The following is an 11,104-nucleotide window of genomic DNA, read 5'->3' on the forward strand; positions in this document are numbered from 1 at the left end:
TCTATCTATCTATCTATCTATCTATCTATCTATCTATCTATCTATCTATCTATCTATCTATCTATCTATCTATCTATCTATCTATCTATCTATCTATCTACGTCAGGGCGCTCTCATGGTCGTCTCCTATATTTGACACACACCAAAAACTGCATGGGAGAGCATTAGTGTATGACGAACACGATGAGCAGGTCATTACATGAACAGCCTTAGATACTGGTCGCGCACGTCATAAAATTCTTTCCTTCAGTCACGTGTGGCAAATACTCGTATACCATGGCCCAAGGAATGCGGTTAAGAACCACAGGTGATTCACAGTTTGTATCAACCCCAGGAACGACAATAACAGATTTTCAAAGCCTTTGCGCCATTGCGTTATGGAGCTTGTGTCGCAGAAAAGGCGGAGGAGGCGTCACCAACGTTGTCGGTGAGGCAGAAATCGGACGGACGGTAAGGCTGAAGATCATGGTTAGGGCTACAATCAAACCCAGTCATTCCGCGTGGTACTCAGTTATCCTACCATAAAGCTACGTCAATGCTTGAAAGTGCTGACGAAAAAGACCCCATAATGGCGTCATCTCGCGGCAACATCGAGTGTGGTTGCAGTGTTCGCTATCGGCTTTTATAAGAATGCAATGAACATTGCATAATAACTTCTATGACTCGGCAAGCTAAGGCCGACTATTGCTCAAACCGTAGCCATACGGCGAAAACCGCTTCTTTTGATATACACATCATCGCACAGTAACGTGCAGTTCATTTTGATGAAACTGACATCTGTGCTCTAACGTGAGTGCTAACGTTATTTCGGACGATGGACACCCTTTGGGCGTCAGTGTAGTCAAGGTGCCTGGTAAGCCCACGAAGAATACCAGTAGCCGGGAGGAGGGGGGGCTAGCTCCTTTCCCCCCTAAATTGTTGCTTCCTCATATAGCTACTTTCCACAAACTAGGTGCTTTCCTCAAATAGCTACTTCAGCAAGCGACCCCCTGCCCCCTCCGGAAAATATTCCTCGCTACGGGCCTGACTGCGATATGCCCATATCTACTCTAAAGGCACAAAGGAGTTGGCCCAACTCTTAACGCTGGACTCAAAGCAATAAAAAATGCGGTATAGGCCACTACTCGACTATTGCTTCGCATGATTGACTCCCTGACTGAATGGGACCTGTCAAATTTTTATCTGTCAAATATATGTATTCCATTTTCAAACTGGTGTTCACAATATTCACAATAATAATTGGCACATAATAATGTCTGCGCAGAACATCAACATCCCCGAAACAAAGGAGTATTTCGGTGTCTGTATTCCTGCATCTGTATTCAGGGATATTTCTTTCTTGGTGTTGCAAATGTATCGCCGACGTCTACCGTCACCTCGGAGACGAATGTATCTCAGTATTTGTATTTCAGGCTTCCCACACATGTATCTCGATGTCCGCATCCCACAATGCTTTTCTGAGTATCTCTGCCAAGCCCTGGGAGAAATATGCCTAAGAAATGAGCGATAGTACAAGCGATACACGCTGCAACACTGATAATGGCGATCACAGCTAACGGCCGTCGTTATTTTTCTCGTCCGTGAAATACGTCGATCATTATAGATGCCTCATCGAACCTTACAGCGTTATCGCTGGTGCGTGCGTTAGTTCTCGAGTAATTTCAGTTACCCGTGTACTGCGCGTAATCTTAACAGAACATTCTGAAACAAACAATCGCGAAGTTTCTAAACATTGTGGTGCGACCTGGTAGTGGTAACACATCTAGTGGCTTAAACCGGGTCATATCAAACATAAAGGAATAAGCGCGCGTGAAAATGTAAACTTTTATCGAGACCACTTGTCATTTCACGTTGCCACATTTAATTCTTGCCTGGATATGAACGCATGGACGTCGTTGTTGCCTGCAGGAATCGAAGTGTGGCCCGGCTAAGCACGTGGAAGAATATCCAATTCCCAGCATAAACTTGCTTAAAATGTACTTGTGGGCTAGTTGGTTGACCATTACGGCATATGGCAGCACACGCCGGGTGAAACAACGAACACGAACGACGAACCTTTTCTTTTTGTGTTCCTTGTTTCACCCGGTGTGCGCTGAAACATGCCGTGAGATCCCGGCATAAAGAAAAACATCGGCAGATCCCACGCAGTGTAGGAATCGATGTAATGCGAAGCAGCCAGCAAAGAGCTGCATACATCGTCTTCTTTGTCATTGAGGCTAATGAAATCATTCATGTCGTGACATCTAGTTCGCCATATATCGCGAGATTGTCATACATACATGCGTGTACATTCTGGTATATGCCATGCTAATGAAACATATATTCTGCTACATATATAGGATGCGTGACCTGCTATTCCAGCGCACCATGAGCGTGGCACGTAAGTCAGGCTGTACATGACATGCGTGTCATGATTTTCATGTTACATCTGCTATTTGTGTTCGTCACACAGTCACGTCGCGAGATACAAATTTCGGTGTATATCAAGCTAACGAAACTGCCGCCAGCGCACCATGAGCGTGGCACGTAAGTCATGCTGTGCATGACATGCGTGTCATGATTTTCATGTTACACCTGTTATTTGTTTTCGTCACACAGTCACGTCGCGCGATACCAATTTTGGTATATTCGCAATGCCCACGAACTATAGGTGGCGCGCCGTGCTTTTCAAGATGGCGCCAGGAGGAGGGTCAGCCCGTTTGTTAGCATAGGAACAGATAGGACGTGCGGACGTACGACCCGTGCTGCTTTCACCGGATGAAGTCATGAGCTGCGCTGAAATAGATATGAGACTAAAATGCTTTCCCAAACCATGGAAAGTGCTAAGTACTCGCCACCTAATTATTTGCTGCGGCGTGAAAGGTTATATTTCAGCTCCGTTAGCGTGCATAACGATGCTTTGCGAAATCCTGTGCGTGCTACATAAAACTGCATGAACTAGAACTGACGTATGAGCTGAACGGCACTCCGAGGTAGTACGTGCTGAGCCTGGCTGACGGATTTGCCGCAGTAGTAGGCCGCCAGCGAGTAGCGCCATCGCTGCTGCACGGGACCGCGCGTTTAACGTGGTGATGGTTTGCAAACATCATACGCCGTCGTCATTACTTGCGCAGTCGGGAACGCGGAGTTACGTCTTCAACGGAACACAAGCATTTCACATCCCATTCAGTAGCGCTTGTGTCACCGCCATGCTGAGACTCTAGCCGTGTGCATGCAATTCACTTCACTCGCATGTTGCAGGTTCGATCAGCACGATCGAAACATGAATATCGAAAAGAATGCACACGTATGCTTTCGCAACGGCGAAGAAGTTAGCCGAGAGGCGTGCATTGCGGCCGTGACTGCACGTTCCATCGCTCTAACCGTTTCGTTTCGCTGGTAGAGCTCGGGCGTGTTGGCGGCATGCGGCGCTCCATAATATCCACAATAATTGATACATGCAATGCACAAGAGGAACTATGCTTTTATTTTGATCTCGCTCTAGGACATTATACATTAAATACAATCAAAGTGACTTACGAGCGTGAAAGAACATTAACGCACGAGGGGACGTGAAGTGCAACTCGCTCCTCGTGAGTTAGCAGCTGATCGTTCATCGTCGCTGTCACTCTCGGTGCTTGCACAGTCTTCAACGTCCAGTGAAAAATCCTAGTCCTCAAGATGGTTTCTTTCAACATCACTGCTGAAAGCAATCTGAAGAATTTCCTCCGCCGAACGACTTCGACCACTCCGCGTCACCACGTTTACAATTAGAGAGGCGTCTGGGCGCGAAGAACACTCTGCTCTCAGACCGGTCAACAAGCAAAGCGCTTGCAGTGTGCTGCCACCTACCGACAAACGTACAAAAACAAGCGGCGCAGCGCTGGCTATGAAATATGAAACCAACACACTGGCGAAGGACGGCGTGGAAAGCGTTCGCTCCACGAAAGGCGTCGAGCAGACGCGTTCTCGAATGATCGAAACATCGCTCGCACGATTCGTAACAGCGCTTTGCTGACAAATAATAGAGGTATCGCCAGCTTGAGATCGCTCAGTTATACAAAAGCACATCGCGTGCCCGCGGGACCTCCCGCGTGCAGTGTTATGGGATTCATGCACTACAAGAAACACTGACCAATGCTATACGCAAGTAAAACAGGGTGAGCTTCAACTGATTATGTCAGACGATAACATTTAACTAACCTACGTGGCTACAGAAAGCCTCGCGAAGCTGATAGTATGTGTACGCTGTGAGCTATAGTATTGAAAGTGCGAGTTGCCACGTATTTTCACGAAAACTTCGCGTCTCGCAAGAACGAATCAGATTTCCTGTGTCACGGAGGGCCCGGTTTGTTCACTGATGCAGGGAACATGCAAAGTCGTAGTGTTCTTTTCTTGCCAACGCGTTAACGCTGAGGCTAGCACATCTGAACAAGGGAGCGACTGCGTAGTGCTGCCATTTTGTCGTCTACTAACCCTCCTCGAGAGGACGCTCCTGAATTCCGCTTGGCGGCGCGACAGTCTATGGGCATTGCGAATATCAAGCTAGCGAAACGACCGCCAGCGCACCATGAGCGTGGCACGCAAGTCATGATGTACATGACATGCGTGCCATGATTTTCATGTTAATTCCTGTTATTTGTGTTCGTCACACAGCCACGTCGCGCGATACCTATTTTGGTGTATATCAAGCTAGCGAAACGACCGCCAGCGCACCATGAGCGTGGCACGCAAGTCATGATGTACATGACATGCGTGTCATGATTTTCATCTTACACCTGTTATTTGTGTTCGTCACACAGTCACGTCGCGCGATACCAATTTTGATATATATCAAGCTAGCGAAACGACCGCGGCACATAAGTCATGATGTACATGACATGCGTGTCATGATTTTCATGTTAATTCCTGTTATTTATGTTCGTCACACAGTTACGTCACGAGATACCTATTTTGGTGTAAAGCAAGCTAGCGAAACGACCGCCAGCGCACCATGAGCGTGGCACGCAAGTCATGCTGTACATGACATGCGTGTCATGATTTGCACGTTAGGACCTGCTAGTTATGTTCGTCATACACTCTTGTCACGCCATACCAATTTTGGTATATAGCAAACTAATGAAACGGCCACAAGGGCACCAAAACAGTGGCATGCAAATTATGTCGTTCATGACATGGATATCACGATTTTCATGTTATGACCTGTCATTTATGTTCGTCATAAACTCATGTTTCGCCATACCAATTTTGGTGTAAATCCAATTAACGAAACGACCAGGAGATCACAAAGTCGTAGGCGGCTAGATAGATAGATAGATACGCTCAAAGTCGCAGAAGTTCGCTAAGAAATGCTTCGCATTTAAAAAACAGTTAAGAGGCAGCACTTCGCAGTTCGGTAGAACGAAAGACAAGAACAAGGAAACGTAGTACGGTAGGCGCGCACACGCCAACCTTGCTCCCATTTTCCCAATAGCGTGAGCGCACCTAAAATTTTTAGTGACTTGTCCTCAAGCATTTCGAAAGCAAGCCGCGATTACAACATGAGTTTATTTAATATTATGGCGGCCGAAGAGACAGCCGCCGAAAGTGAAACACACAGACTGCTACCCTTTCCTGTCTTTTTAAAGAGTACTGACAAGAATTTTAATTATTTTCGGAATATGGCTCTAAATCAAAACACTGGTGTTGAGAGCCCTAAAAAAATTGGCCGCGTATCTGCGTGCTTCGCTGCAAATGTCGTCTAAAGACGATAGAAGAGGCGGTGCGTGAGATATGAACGCCATCTGGCAATACGTCGGGAAACGTGAATGCTGTGTTGCGGGCTGGTAGTCCCGGCGCAGCAGCAGGCGAAGACTGGCGGTGACCAACACGACCGGCGGGGACGCCAGCCAGCCCGAACACGAAGTTTGGCGCGAAGCGCCGAAGCAGAAGAAACGTCCGCACTCAACGAGTACTCTCCACACACTCTTTTATATTCACGTCGCCTGGGTAAAGCAGGAATGCCAGAGCGGCGCCCCATGGCATTCGTACAGTGCAATACTGAACCGAAACCGAAACACAACAATTAGCTCGTGCAGAGGGCACGGAGGAAGCCAAGTTTCGGCGCAGTCGCATTTTCAGCGCAGCTTAAGAAACTAGGGTCTCTAGAATTACGTATCTGTGTATTTTCTATTAAAGGAGTACACCACCTAATACTTACCTAGTGATGTTGCGCCTCAGATATGCGTAATGTTTGCTTTTTGCTCAACAATGTACACAAGTATGAACCTAGTCAGCCGTTCACGATGGCTGGCCCTTGGGCAAGTGGTTCAACTTTGGCCGAGTGGTTGAATCGAAGGACGTGCCGACAAACAGAAAGACAGACAGTAGGACAGACAGAAAGACAGACCAAAATTTCTGCGTTTAAGTTCCCCAAGAAAGAGTCTTTAAAAGAGTATCGTGGGACCTGGGAATGCATTGAGTATAATTTAAATATCGCTGTCTTAGAAATGCACTTTCGGTTTCGATATCAATAAAGATGCACTTTCGTTTCGATAGGGCTTCGCAGTGACGTGTCAGCACAGTCTGACGTCAAGGGGATACAATTCCCGACGTACTAGCAGCAGCTCTCTCAGTCGCACGTGGTGCACATAAACAACGATGGATCAATTGTTTTCCAGTGGCTGCGACAGTATTTCTGCGATTTAGGCTGCGTGCAGGACGCAGAGTTGGCAAACCCAGTGAACTGTGTTGACTTGTCGTGATTATGTCCATTGTGATGGGGCTCGCTTGCAGATAGTGTGCGACGAAAACATTGAAATTGAAGTAAAATATTTTATAGCGTTGCCAGGCTCCGGTGTGCGCAGAGCGTTAACACTGCATACAAAGGAAACTAAAAATGCCCCTTTTCCGACGCCTCAAAATGGTGTGAGTACTGCTTTAATCCTCTCTTTGAAACTAAACGAATTGTCACGGAAAGTGATGATGATGAAATGAACTTTATTTGATCCTGGAGAACCCCAATCATACAACCCCCGAAGGGGGGCCCGCCGCAGTTGCTGGCCGCGCCCACGCCGGTAATGGAAGACCGTGGCCCTGGAAGACCGTGGAAGGCCTGCCGCCAGCTGGACTGAGAGCTCGCGGCTTTTAAGAGCCCTCTGTCAGTCCTCTTCTGTGCTGGAGTTTGCGCTAAGTAGAGCCGGGCACTGCCAGAACATATGAGCGAGTGTGCACTCGCCCGCCCCACAGCTAGGGCATCCTGGATTTATTCCTTCAGCAAATTGAATAAACATGCTGCGAGACGGGAAGGAACCTGCCTGCAGCATCCGGAAAACCGACCCCCTCCTGCATTTCAAGGTCACGGGATATCTTGCCTAATTCGCGCGCGTGGCTTGTGAAATTCCAGATAAATCACTCGCGGTCATGTTAAATGCTAGACAGCTGCATGTTTTATCGCAGCAGGTACCCCATTTAACACTGGTCACGTTGATTTCGGCACTCTAACCTCGTCGTTCCTGTTTTTATTTTGTATCGTAAAGCACGCCAGAACAATAAAGCAACTGGTGAACATCTTGAGAGCTGCAAACGTAAGGTTCTGGCACTTAGCTTGCAGTCGCTAAAAGAGAAGAATAAAAGGGAATCAAACATGACTTTTTTTCTTGCAGGTAACACATGGACACAGCGTGTATGGAATCAGAACGTTAAAAGTACGCCTATATGTGACAATGCCTTCGAAAAAGTTGAATTTAGCCGTTACTGGGTTTACAAAAGTGACTGCTCATGAAAGCTGTAGGTGTTTGTGTCACTCCAAGCGAGTGTTCGTTTCAACGCATGAAAGAAATAAACCAGATTCGGTGAATATTACTACGGAATCTAGTGAGCACAATATCGAGGAGGCCAATAAATGTAGAAGAAGGCCTTGAAATCGACAGCTCGACCGAAACCCGTCTGGTCGGGATCAAACATGATGAAGGAAAGGAAGTACACCGACGAAATAAAAGTTTAAAACGCACGACGTTTCGGCTTCCATACGGAAGCCTTGGGTACAATCCTATGTTGTTCATTCCTGTTGTTCACAATCATTGTTCGCAATGATTGTGAACAAGGCTTCCGTATGCAAGTCATAAAGCCATTTCGTTTAAACTTTTATTTGGTCGGCGTACTTTCTTTCCTCCGTCAAGAAGATGTTGCACCCGATTATATATGCATCAGTTGTACTACTTGTCTAATATGTATGGCCACTCGGTGCACTACTACACTTGGCAACATAGTAGTCTTGCACGTAGCCAGCAGAAGAGCCTGGTCTACCGAAGCGGTCTACGCATGCGCGAGTTTCCGCAAGCGGTGCTGTAGCCCTCTTATTTGAAGTACTCTGAACGTATACCTGCTGCGGCTGCTCTCTACCTGCTCTAAGTATACCGGTATTTAGAGCACAAATTCAAAGCATAAAAGATGATTCAACACACCATAAAGCTTTGTCCATTCCTCCAGCGTAGTTACTTTATTGCAGTTTACCCCTTGTTCTAGAGCTGTTCCAGAAAAAAACGAACAGTCAACAGTACTAACATGCTCACGGGGTGCCTCTCAGTTTGTACTGAGAGACGTCGGTCAGCGTCGTGCGCTGGTGCCTCTTCGCAATGCTGTTGCTTACATGCGCTAAATTAATAAAAAATAAATAGTAATAATAATAACAATAATAATAATTTGCAGTAAAGCATGTTCCTATTGTCATGAGAGCGAAATGTCTTAGTTAATGTCGTGCCAAGCGATGTAAGGTGCTATATTTGGAAAGCAGTCTGGCCAAACTCCGCACAACACTTCGCGACTACGAAGCTGGCCTTAAAAACGGGGCAGAAAAAAGAAAGTGAAATGGCGAAAATGAAAGCTGCTTTGGGGTAATTTTTGTAAAGGAAAACTTCTCAATATTTTGCTGTCAACGTAGTGCTTGGACCCTAGTGATGCGCTAAACGCGATCGTAGGCGAAACGGTCGACATGAGGTAGGTTAGAGGCACGCACACTTAGCGGAACTGCTACTCGCCACAATCCATTTGTAAAGTTTTAAGGGCTGCAGTGAACTTCAGGGAAATCTCGTCAACGACAAGACGTGTTGTGTTGCACAAAGAACGGGTGAGTTCGCGAGTCGCTTTGTAGCCGGCGTATCAGCGCAACCGCGCTCTTGCAGCCGGCGGCTGCATCACAGCATTCACCGCTTGGCCTTCACCGCTTGGAAACTGCGGCGAATGGCACTTCAATAAGAGCCGCAAACCCACATAAGATGGTAAGTATCGCTGCCGTTGTTGCTGTTTGACCTTGCAGTCGTAATACTATCAAAAAATAAAAGGAATAAGAAAATACCGGTGGTGTCGCTGGCTGCGACGTCGACTTTTCTGAGCTCTCGCCATGCACTGGCGCGAGTTGCGCGCTGCAGTGAATCTCGGCTTATGTCAGAGCTCGGCTTCATGGCAGTAAGGTTTGTTGAAGGGCTAGTTGATGTATCTTGCTTCGAAGAAGAAGATAGTTGCACGCGGTGCAAATCATCGGACAGAGATCCTGCCTTAGCGAACGCCTCGTAGGCAGCCTTACCACGCTTACTTCAAACGCATTAGTATCCGTTTAGCATACTTAAGTAAACGTATCCACACAAACTCTCCGACGCCGCCTGCACCGCTTGCGCGCATGCCGCTACGCTAGCACAGATGCTCTGGATGTGTGGGTAGCTCGGCCCGACTCACAGCAAGAGTGAGTGGTATGGCCTTCAGCGCAGACCCGACCTTTTGCCAAATCCTGGCCTTCCAGCGCGCCCGCCACACAACCGATAGGCTAGGTCTACAGGTCCCCACGAGGGAGCAGCTAGGTGACGCCCGCTGTGGACTCTAGTAAAGTTGTACTCTCTTTCGCGCACAGTGATCTGCCGCCTGCGCAGTCGGAATCTTCTAAAATGTGCGCTCCGTGAATTCTACATGACACTCCTATGCGCCCAGGTGCCTTGATTTGGTTTATTACGGTTAAGGTCAGTCGCTATTTACTGTAATGAGTAAAGGTGCGAATATAATTCGCAGTATTTTGTACTGAAAGTCGTCATCGTTTAGTTTTATTTATTTCTTTTTTTACTCCCCCAACTGCTCACGTGAGCTGCGTGGCGCCTACTACTACTGCTGCCACTACTAGTATTACTACTGCTACTACTATTACTACAGCTACTACTACTACTACGACGACGACGACGACGGCACAGGGTCTGATTGGCTGTAAGATTGCTTGGCTGTAAAAGTGCGAAAACAGTACTCGCAAAGAGAAGCATGCTGCACAAGCGATCACGACTGCAAGGCTATGCTTATTGCAGCAATAAAGTATGCATAATGTACACTTCAAAAATTCTCGCTTCTTTCATTGTGGTGTTAAGGCTTCTTCACTTTTACATCCTTTACATATCCTTGCCTAAATAAACTCCGCTCAGTTTTTCGTCAGCGCTTGCGTCGTATGCTTCTCTTCCCGTGTCCAGTATTTGGGCTGTTGTTAAATGCGAAGCATTCCTTAGCGAACCTTTCGCACTTTGAGGTTTTCTATCTATCTATCTATCTATCTATCTATCTATCTATCTATCTATCTATCTATCTATCTATCTATCTATCTATCTATCTATGTAGCCGCCTACATCTGGGTGCTCTCATGGTCGCCTCCTTAACTTCGTGTAGGCCAAAATTGGCATGGGACTGTAAGAGGATTTGACGAATATAACTGTCAGATCATGACATGAATTAGGTAAAAACCTGTCGCGCACGTCGTCAAAACCTTTCCTCCAGACACGTGTGGCACATACCCGTTTACCACGGGCCGCGGTGTACGGGTATGCGCGACAGGTGATTGACAGTTTATATCTACCCAGGAATTGCGACAACAGACATTGGTAATTTAAGTGCGAGAGCGTTAAGAAAAACGGACATCAGGAGCATTGATCAGACGAATGGAAAGAATACAAATTAGGATCCCTGCAGGAATCGAACCCAAGCATTCTGCGTGGCAATCAGGTATTCTACCCCAGAGCCACGCCAGGTCTATAAACTGGTTTAGAAAACCAGCTTATGCAGAAAAACAGCCTATGTCGGTGCAATGTCAATTGTGGTTATGGTTATAAGCACTACATAT

Source organism: Rhipicephalus sanguineus, chromosome 9 (assembly GCF_013339695.2).
Source record: "Rhipicephalus sanguineus isolate Rsan-2018 chromosome 9, BIME_Rsan_1.4, whole genome shotgun sequence".
Taxonomy (NCBI): domain Eukaryota; kingdom Metazoa; phylum Arthropoda; class Arachnida; order Ixodida; family Ixodidae; genus Rhipicephalus; species Rhipicephalus sanguineus.